General features: G+C 41.3%; 1 non-coding gene across 1 annotated transcript; it reads right to left on the reverse strand.

Moving 5' to 3' along the window:
• Positions 1-3,952: 3,952 nt before the first annotated feature.
• Trnas-cga lies at positions 3,953-4,027 on the reverse strand. Its single transcript has one exon. It is a non-coding gene; the product is annotated as a tRNA-Ser (tRNA).
• Positions 4,028-10,754: the final 6,727 nt, after the last annotated feature.

Here is a 10,754-nt window from a genome sequence, read left to right on the forward strand (position 1 = left end):
GGTCCTCTCCTCAGACCTTTCAGTCGACGATACACTCTCAATGCAGCACTGTTATCGCTGACGTTCGCAAAAAAGAGTTTCACTAACAGGGCACGGTCTCTCTTCTCGATAAGCATACTGTTTATTCACGTTATGGCTTGTCAAATGACAGCCTGGATGTCATACGTCGTACAGACGGTATCCTGGTGGCCTAAACTGAAACTAATTTTCTTCTAGCGTAAATAGGTTCCACATTAACACATTAGGATATCTATCAAGTTCCGGTGTCATACGATAATTACGCCCATACTGGACCACCGTGAGTAGCTGCACTTCAATTACAACCACCTGGTGCCGGCCGAAGTGACCGAGCGGTTCTAGGCGCTACAGTCTGGATCCGCGCGACCGATACGGTCGCAGGTTCGAATCCTGCCTCGGGCATGGATGTGTGTGATGTCGTTAGGTTAGTTAGGTTTAAGTAGTTCTAAGTTCTAGGGGACTGATGACCTCAGATGTTAAGTCCCATAGTGCTCAGAGTCATTTGAACCATTTGAACAACCACCTGGTACTTGTGACTACTAACGTTTAGTCCCTAAATCGATCCCAGTGACTGGTGTGGTACAGACATTTACCCAGTGCCCAGAGCAGCTGCTTGCATCAGCAGAATATTAACACACTTCATCTGCTACTTACACAACTGTCTCGCAATACTGCATCGAAAAGAAAGCTTTAGCTTCATATCTATTATCCAGTTATCCTTCTGGGTTAAAATAATATAATGTTAGTGGGAGATTGTAGACGGTGCGAAATTAGGTGACCTTTCAATGTCTGTCACCCCATCATATTCACAAGAAGATGATGAAAGTGATACTCATCGAACGTCACGCCATTTTGACGAACTCACCTACAAACCTGGGAACTTTCCGGCCGTTGTGGCCGAGCGGTTCTAGGCGCTTCAGTCTGGAACCGCGCGACCGCTACGGTCGCAGGTTCGAATCCTGCCTCGGGCATGGATGAGTGTGATGTCCTTAGGGTAGTTAGGTTTAAGTAGTTCTAAGTTGTAGGGGACTGATGACCTCAGATGTTAAGTCCCATAGTGCTCAGAGTCATTTGAACCAACCAAACCTGGGAACTTTATATCACTTTCTGCACAATCGACCTTCTGCAAATGAAGTGTGATAAATTCTTCAGTATTACCTAACACACAACTTGGCAATAACAGTGGCTCATCTAAAAATACAATGTTTCTTACTAGCTGTAAATGCTGTAGAATCCTTCAGATTTACTTCTCGTGTTTGACAGTACCCGATGATAAATGCAAACCTAAAACTACTAGCACGTCTAATGCGTTAAACCAGCTGCCAAAAAGTAACTGTTAACAGGCAGTTCGTTATAAACCTGAATGTACCAACAACGCCGACTCTCGTTACACATAAATTGCCAAAGCGGTGTCAAATAAAAACCCTTATTGAATTCAAATAGCGTTTGTTTCAATTTAGTTCAAAGGCGGTGCACAGAGTGCATATATCATAACTAGACCAGAGCGGGTTTAGCCGCGGTAATCAGCTATCGGATACACACAGAAATCGAGGGTGTTTAAATATTCAATGTCCAAACTAACAGATATTACGTCGGAGTCAACAAAAAATATATTACGTCACGCAAGCAGTACATGTGGGCTGTAATTTAAAAAGTGTTATTATATCTCTCCACTGGCAACAGATCCCCGAAAAGCCCCCCTTCGGATATCCGGGTCGAGACTGCCAAGGGGGAGGTGATAATGAGAAAAAATTGAATAACCAACGAAATGATAACGCTCTACGAGTCGCGGCGTGAAATGTCAGTAGCTTGAAAGTGGTAGGAAAACTAGAAAATTTGAAAAGGCTCATTATAGGTACTGTGGGGTCAGTGAAGTGAAATGGAAAGAAGAAAAGGATTTGTGGTCAGATGTGTTCAGGATGATATCAACAGCAGCAGAAAATGTTATAATGGGAGCTGGATTCGTTATGAATAGGAAGGTAGGGCAGAGTTAGCATTACTGTGAATAGTTTAGTGATAGGGCTATTCTCATCAGAGTCGACATCAAACCGACATCGACTACAAAAGTTCAGGTATATTTTCCGATGTCGCAAGCTGAAGATGAAGAAATACAGAAAGTAAATGAGGACATTGAACGGATAATGCAGTACGTAAAGGGAGATGAAAATCTAATAGTCATGGGGAACTGGAATGCGGTTGTAGCGGAAGAAATAGAAGATAGGATTACTGAAGAATGTGGGCTTGGAATGAGAGACGAGAAAGTCTAATTGAGTAGTACAAGTCTACTGCAGCCAACTCCTTTAGTTTAGAAGGAATTATGGCACTCGAAGTGTAATGGTTGATGGTTTGGCTTTCTGACATAATTTGCATTTTGCTAAAACTCTCTGTATTCTTTCTCCATATTATTAAAGCGTGGAACAAGGTGTACGAAATTTGTGAAAGCATTTTCTCCGATCAAAATGAGCACCGCTCAGATGTGTATAGCAAATGACATTATTTACAAAATCGTCGGGTATGCTCATAACCCAAAGAGAGTCACTGACTGTACATTCTTTGAAAAGAATGTTGTCACATAAAAAATAAAATTTTCATAGTGCAGTGTTTGTTTAGTCATACCATTTACTTTTTACGTCTTTCCAGATAGATTCCTTAACTTGTTCATGCGCTATGTCTCGTAAAGAAGAGGAGACAAACTTTTCAAAGGCTACATTTCGTGTATACAACAGACTGAAGTTTTTCTCCAAATACTTTTCAGAAGTGTTCTTGACACAACCAATAGAAGCTCATGATAAAGTATCTGATACAAAATTTGAGGTACCAGGAATGTGAACAACAGTGAAGTTAAAGTCTTGTAAATATAAAGCCCATCGTTTCAAACGGTTATGATTTAGTTTAGATGACATTAAAAATTTGAATGCCCGATGATCAGTGTACACCTTAGTATGTTTCCCAAATAAGAAGAACAGAAATTTAGAAAATGTCCAGACAATTGCCAATGCTTCCAACTCGGTTACAGAATAATTTCTTTCATATTTAGGCAAGACACAATTGGCAAAGGCTATACTTCTCTGCACAGTTAGGCCATTCGTTTCAAATTCTTGGAATAGATGAGTACCAAGCCTAATTTGTAACGAGTTCATTGATTATCAAAAGTCTTGTGATAAATCAGGATAAGCAAGTATTGGAGCACTAAACTCTGCGACTCTTAACTGTGCTTCTTCATCCCTGTGCCATATGGTGTTTTACTAAGTGAATATAATTTAGGAGTGGCAAGAATTTTCATATTTTAAAAGGGCGGTAAAAATTTGCTAAACCAAGGAAACTTCGAATTTGAAGTTTTTTGGAAGGAGGGGAAATTGCCTTAATTGCTTCAAGTTTCTCTGGGTCTGGTTCAGTACCTCCCAATTCAATTATATGACCAAGAAATTTACTCTTGCTTTTCCAAATTCTGGTTTTTCTGAGTTTACAGTGATTCCCGAAACGTTAAAAATGTGCAACAAGCTTCTCAGAATACAGTTATACTGTGATTAAGATTTATCTGCTTTGACTGTATCGACCACAACGGTTGAAATTGTGTCTTTTCAATTCGTCAGGTAAATTAGTGCTCAAACATCAAATAAAGGCAAAGAAGATCCTTTCTGTCAGTTTCTGAGCATTGCTCTACCCTGTCCACCTTTTCTTTAATGATTTATTGATTTCCTGGTCCATTTCATCGTAAAATGTATGTGCACAATTTGTGTCATTACGACAGTATTCTGATGGAATTTGTGATGCATTATCCGTAAAAAAACGTAAATAATTTATTTCTTCTCCTTGTTCCGAGATCCAGTCTTGAAATGTTAATGAAACTGACTTCCCTCCATTTCCATTCCTTTTTCGACACCGTTGAAAACTAAAACAGCTTTATGTTTAACTTCCTGGCAGATTAAAACTGTGTTCCCGACCGAGACTCGAACTCGGGACCTTTGCCTTTCGCGGGCAAGTGCTCTACCAACTGAGCTACCGAAGCACGACTCACGGCCGGTACTCACAGCCTTACTACTGCCAGTACCTCGTCTCCTACCTTCCAAACTTTACAGAAGCTCTCCTGCGAACCTTGCAGAACTAGCACTCCTGAAAGAATGGATATTGCGGAGACATGGCTTAGCCACAGCCTGGGGATGTTTCCGGAATGAGATTTTCACTCTGCAGCGGAGTGTGCGCTGATATGAAATTTCCTGGCAGATTAAAACTGTGTGCCCGACCGAGACTCGAACTCGGGACCTTTGCCTTTCGCGGGCAAGTGCTCTACCAACTGAGCTACCGAAGCACGACTCACGGCCGATACTCACAGCCTTACTTCTGCCAGTACCTCGTCTCCTACCTTCCAAACTTTACAGAAGCTCTCCTGCCAACCTTGCAGAACTGTAAGGACCGGCCGTGAGTCGTGCTTCGGTAGCTCAGATGGTAGAGCAGTTGCCCGCGAAAGGCAAAGGTCCCGAGTTCGAGTCTCGCTCGGGCACACAGTTTTAATCTGCCAGGAAGTTTCATATCAGCGCACACTCCGCTGCAGAGTGAAAATCTCATTCCAGCTTTATGTTTGTTTAGAAAATGTACTCTTCATATTATTTCAGTGGACAAAAGAGGAACAATCAAGAAATTCATCGAAAATTTATAGCCCTGACAGAAGAAGTCTACGTAGATTTGGAGCTTCACATCAAGACTTTTTCCAGAAATCGCTCCTTGTATTTTAATCTTACGTAAAGTCGGAAAATCTGCTGTTGTGACACGTTTGTGAAATGCAGTGTCACTGACCACAGAAATAAGGCTACCAGAGTCAAGGCCGCGGAATGAGTACTGTTGCCTACTGAAATGTTTATTTTTGGATGCACTACAGAGTCTTGTTTGTCATTAGTCTCTTCCAGTAAAACGTCTCTAACGTCTTCAAAACGCACGAAGTTCGAAGTTTCGGTAGCAGCGTGTTTTGTGTGATTCACAGTATTGTTTGCTGCCGCAATTGCTTGTCGTTGTCTTGTATTGCTTCCTCGTCGATGATAATCTCTTGGATTTGACGATCTAACTTCAATATTTCTGTCACGCTGGGCTTGCCCTTCCAGAATTTTGCCACTGTGGGCTATGATATTGATTACTGTCATTGTGTTGCATAATTATTGCTGTGCCTTTATTTTCGGAGTTGACCTACCTGAATCGTGCCTATTGAAGAACTGTCTGCGATTCTGTTGATTGATTTGATAATAATTTCCATCACAACTCAACAGATAACTATTCACGTACTCTATAGAAGAACTACAGAAAGTACTTGTATCACAATAGTCAGTATTCAACTGCGACAATTATGTGTCATACGGACAATGTCGGTTGTCCCGTCTGTAATTGTTTCTGTGGTTGTGTTCGTCAGAGCTTTTGTTTTCGCACGGTGCAAACGCCTCTTGCGTGTCATAGTTCCTGTTCTGATTGTTATTGTGCCTTTTCGTTAAACCGTTGTCACTGTCTATTTCCAACTCCTCAAGTAATTCTTTAAATGCTTCTAAATCATCTTCACATGTGCCGGCCAAAATCACATCTCTCAAATGTGCAGGCGTACCATGTCTTAAAAGTATTTTGCTGAGCTCGCGGAAGTCAAAGTGTTCGAAGTTTCCTATCATTATAATATTATGTTTTATTCGATCTTGTGTGGCCTGCGACCAGATGGCTGACAAAAATGTTCGACAGAAATTATCACTATTGAGCGCATTCTTGCCGCAGGTTCATTTTCCAAATAACCGCAGAAAAATTCTAATTTGTGTTTAAGTGGCGTATTTGGTGGTAAAGAATATAGGCACTGATCAGTCCTAGCTTCAGGGTGAATTTCGTTGCTGTAATTCCTGAAAACTTTGAATTTACGTGCTGTCAGAAAGCGTTTGTAATCGAAGTTACCATTTCTGTGCGAACCAGATTGTTCTTATTGCGCCACATCTGTGATTCATTGTCGTATCTGGATGTGTTGTACAGTTCGCGTGAGAAATTCCCTAAACGCTGCAAATTTGAACGGTTACGAGGGTTTTCTGAATATGAATGTACACAGTCAAATTCGTCCTCTTTATCGTCGCGGTTAAACTTTCTTTCAAGAAGCTCGAGTTTATCATTAGAGTAAAATGTCCTGAAGTGAGGTACCTATTTGATTTTGTCTCATACCGTTAACACCATTAAGAATCAAACACCACTTTTACACTTATATTAAAATATAAGCGGAAATCAGCGGAACGAATCACTCCTGAGTTCCAGATTGCTGTCAGCAGTTCGTCTGCCACAATGGCTGTGTGTAAGGAGTCAGAATGAATCGGGTACAATGGTCGAGCACCTACTCATAAGCCACGTACTTCTGCTGCCAATGACAAAGGACGCTTGCGGTGGGGTAAAGAGCGATGCTACTGGACAGTGCATGATTGGAAATGAGTGATTTGCAGTGGTGGATCACACTGTACCGTGTGGCAATCCGATGGAACTATCTGGGTTTGAAGAAAATTACCTGCCATCATGTGTTGTGCCAAAAGGGAATACAATGGAGGTGGTGTTCCGATATGGGTGTGCTTTTGGTGTTTGGTGTGTGGGCTACTTACTGCTCTCAAGAAAAAGCTGAATGCGGATGTATACGAACGCGGTGCACTGCATGTTGTACTGTGTACCTAAACATAATTTCCAACATGGGCTATCTTGTATTACAGAATACCACTTTTCTTACATTTTTCAATAGGAAAAATAGCAATAAATTCAGTATTACTAGAAATAGTTTGAAACAGCTTCCACAAATAGGTAACGCGCTGTGTTTTAAGTTGTTCAGTGACAAAAAGAAAACACGTAAAACAAAATGATTTCCTTCTTTTAAATCAACTGTAGAAAATGAAAGGAGAACACATAAAATGATCTCATAGGGGTTTATTATTCCGTTATTTGCTCTTCAAGTACACGAAATTCCTTTTCGGACTACCTGCACGGTTTATGTGAGCCCATTTTAGACATTTTTGACAACGGATCCACTCTTCACCTGGCCGTTCATCTGAAAACAACCCTGCACAACACACACATTCAGCGTCAGCTTCATCTTCGCTTTCATCTCCCCAATAACCGTCCTCTGACAGAGAAGAAACTTCTGAAACTTCTGAAGAAGATGAAGTTGGAAGACTTAGTGATTTCTTTCTCTTTTTCCCATGTGTTTCGCAGGGCTAAACGCAGGAATCCTTCTTCGTAATTTTCTGGGCCCCTTTAGTCTGTGTAGGCCTTGCAGTTTTTTGATTGTCAACTCTGTCGATCTTCTTTATTTGACTCCTTGTCAGTTGTTGTTAATGTGGCGATGAAGTTATGATCATTGCAGAACCTTCCCTACAACGTCTTTGGACAGCAGCATCAGAAATAGATGGCAGAGGACTCAAGTCTGCAGATCGCACCAATTTGATGAATGAATCTGCGATCTCTAATAGGGTGTGTTTTGTTCGGAACCACCTGCCAAGTCGTCAGCAGTGGCAGTGGCACTACAATTCTAAGGCAGGAAACACATGTCTGCAGCATTCACAATGTCCCTTGTAGAAGTTATAGGCCTATCATCAGTTGTTTCAAGTTCAGTAACACTACAAAAATTTTTCACCTGGCTGATATAAAAATATGCATGCAGCCAAAGCGAACTTCAATTCTCCAGCTGCTTCCGGTCATCAGGTGACGTAGTGACGCGAATAGAACAAATTCAGATAGCCTAATGGCGTGTCTGGTACCAACACTAATACATCTACATCTACATGATTACTCTGCAATTCACATTTAAGTGCTTGGCAGAGGGTTCATCGAACCACAATCATACCATCTCCCTACCATTCCACTCCCGAACAGCGCGCGGGAAAAACGAACACCTAAACCTATCTGTTCGAGCTCTGATTTCTCTTATTTTATTTTGATGATCATTCCTACCTATGTAATAACAACTTGGTACCCCATATTAGGTAGTACCGCTATATTATGAGCCTTTACCCTAATAGTGTTCCTATAACAAGTATTTGCTCGATTAATTTTCTCTTGGTTGTCGTTAAAAGTTATTAATAACAAGTATTCTGCTGTGTCTTCAAACTATACTGGCCTTGTGTCATTTGAACATCTATCTGTGCTGGATGACAAATTTGCCATTTTCGCTATCAGGTCATCAACGTTTTTTTAATTGTGCCTAGCTATTCTTTTTGTTCTTAAGAATTTAATGTCCAAGTTTCCACTTGTTCGCTAATTTCTTTTACCATTGTGTTGAGATGTTCGTTCTGTTCTTTTATCAGTGTAAGTATCGCACTCGGAACTACAGTGTTGATTTTAGCTAACACTTCATCCTTGTCATTACGCTGATTTGTTTTCAAGTTTTCGTGTTCTGTATTAAGGGCACGTAATCAAGTTGCAAAACTGCTGATTATTGGTTGAATGTCATTTTTAATTTCTTCCCTAAGTGATTTACTATTTTCTTCCTGTGGTTTTCTTATTTTTTCCCTAAGTGATTTACTATTCTCATCTTGTGTTCTGTCGATTTTCATTCTCATTTCGTCTTGTGTTTCTTTAAGCATCTGAGGAACTGATTATAGAAGATTTGTTGGATACGCGCATTGTGGTTCTATATAATTGTTCACTGAAGGTGATGTGTAGTGTTCGGTCAAAAGTCACTGACGCCAAACCTTATCCTAATGTGTCTGTTACCGGCTGTTGTAAACTTTCGCACTACTGTGTCGACTTTTTTAAGTTTTCGCAAGACTGTGGTGACTTGTCACCGATCGACTCAACATCAGAAGTTGCGTGTACATTACCTATCATTTGTTCTGTTCCATTATTGTTCAGTAAATTGGTTAATAATCGTGGATCCACGCAATTTCCTGCAATCTCATGTAAACTTGTGGTATTTGCTAAATGCTCAAGGTGCTTTTTCTCATCCAGTAACGCATTGTTATTTTGCAGCACTCTGTTGTCTTGTGGCAACGGCCTTGTCGCAGTGGATACACGGGTTCCCGTGAGATCGCTGTCGGGCGTGGCCGGTGCTTGGATGGGTCACCATCCAGCCGCCATGCGCTGTTGCCATTTTTCGGGGTGCACTCAGCCTCGTGATGCCAATTGAGGAGCTACTCGACCGAATAGTAGCGGCTCCGGTCAAAGAAAACCATCATAACGACCGGGAGAGCGGTGTGCTGACCACACGACCCTCCTATCCGCCTCCTCAACTGAGGATGACACGGCGGTCGGATGGTCCCGATGGGCCACTTGTGACCTGAAGACGGAGTGATTTCTTTTGTCTTGAACTAACGACGGATTTTAATATTATTTTGTTTTTGTACCAAACATGATGAAACGCTATTTCTTAGAAAAACAGAATTGCTACAACGACTAAACAAACATGAAACAAAAATTGTATCATCGTGCACGCATTTACTCAACAATGAATGAAATATACACGGAACCCGTACCCGTGCTTTCATGTTTAATTGGACCGCCCTTCGTAGTTTTCTTTAAATACGTAATTATCTTCTGCACGATATTGTTTCCCTTAAATTTACTCGAATTTGTGGGGAACTTGCCTTTCCTGTAAGTCACCGGGGCTCGCACTTCTAGAATCTTAGAAGTATGCTAAACAGCTCAACCGACACCTCGCACTACCATTCAGTTCGTGAACACGTTATTAGCAGTGGCTGCTGGAGGAGGAACGACCTGCGAACCTACCATATGCTAGGCATTTTGGATGAGGAACTTGGCAGACCTTTGAAGCAGAGATGCCACTCGTTCTTGTCCGAGAAGCTGAGCCCCTTTTTTACTTAGGGCTGAGTATATCCTGCTTAAATTTTGCAAGCGGAGTCGCGTGAAGGGGTGGTGTCAGAGATTCTTATTCCTGACTGACTATAGCGGTAGCTTTTTACATTGCCGCGACTGTAGTACGTAGACTGAGATCTCGTATCCAGTAGTTTCAGTGATACAGCACAACATTCCAGAGAATGGCGGCCACGCTGGTATCTGACACGTATGCATCCAGTCACTAATTGTGCTGTCAAATTTATTTTATTATTCTTTACACGTTTCGAATGTTTTCGCATCTGTCTACGGAAGATGACACTTAGGTTAATACATAAAAAAAATAATGACAGAAAGAAAAGAATTCCCTAGTTATAATATTATTAACATTAATTACTGACGATGGAACATACTGGGTGTAAAAAGCGTAAATAGCATTCTGTTGATAGTTAAATATCAGCATATAATACGAATATTTGTCCCTCCAGAGTAGCCGTGCAATTAATATGCTGTTTCCAGGACTTTGAGAGGCGCTTTGGCCCCAAATTGAATTCTCTCGGTCAGTTAACGACAGGTACCAGTGTATCTGCCAACCTGGATGTGATTTTTGCAGTTTCTCACATCCGGCTAGGTGAATACAGGGGTGGTATGCTCATCCCACCTCAATTACACGATACGCGAAATTTCGGAGACGTTCTCACATTTTCAAATGGGATAGCACTAGATGCAGGCAGACGGAGTACGAAGGGGTAGTGACCCTGAAGTGCACGTAGACCACGAAAAGAAGAAGAAAGAAAAGGTATAAATATTTAAATCGCTACTCTAATCGGAAAACAGATGCCGTCTTCATGGGAGATTGAAACTGTGAACCTGACCGAGATTCGAACCTGGATTCCTTCATTTCGCGATAAATAATACTGTGCTATCCACGTTTGCGTTGAGGTCAGCCTCAGAGCTTC

Source organism: Schistocerca americana, chromosome 2 (assembly GCF_021461395.2).
Source record: "Schistocerca americana isolate TAMUIC-IGC-003095 chromosome 2, iqSchAmer2.1, whole genome shotgun sequence".
NCBI classification, from domain to species: Eukaryota; Metazoa; Arthropoda; class Insecta; order Orthoptera; family Acrididae; genus Schistocerca; species Schistocerca americana.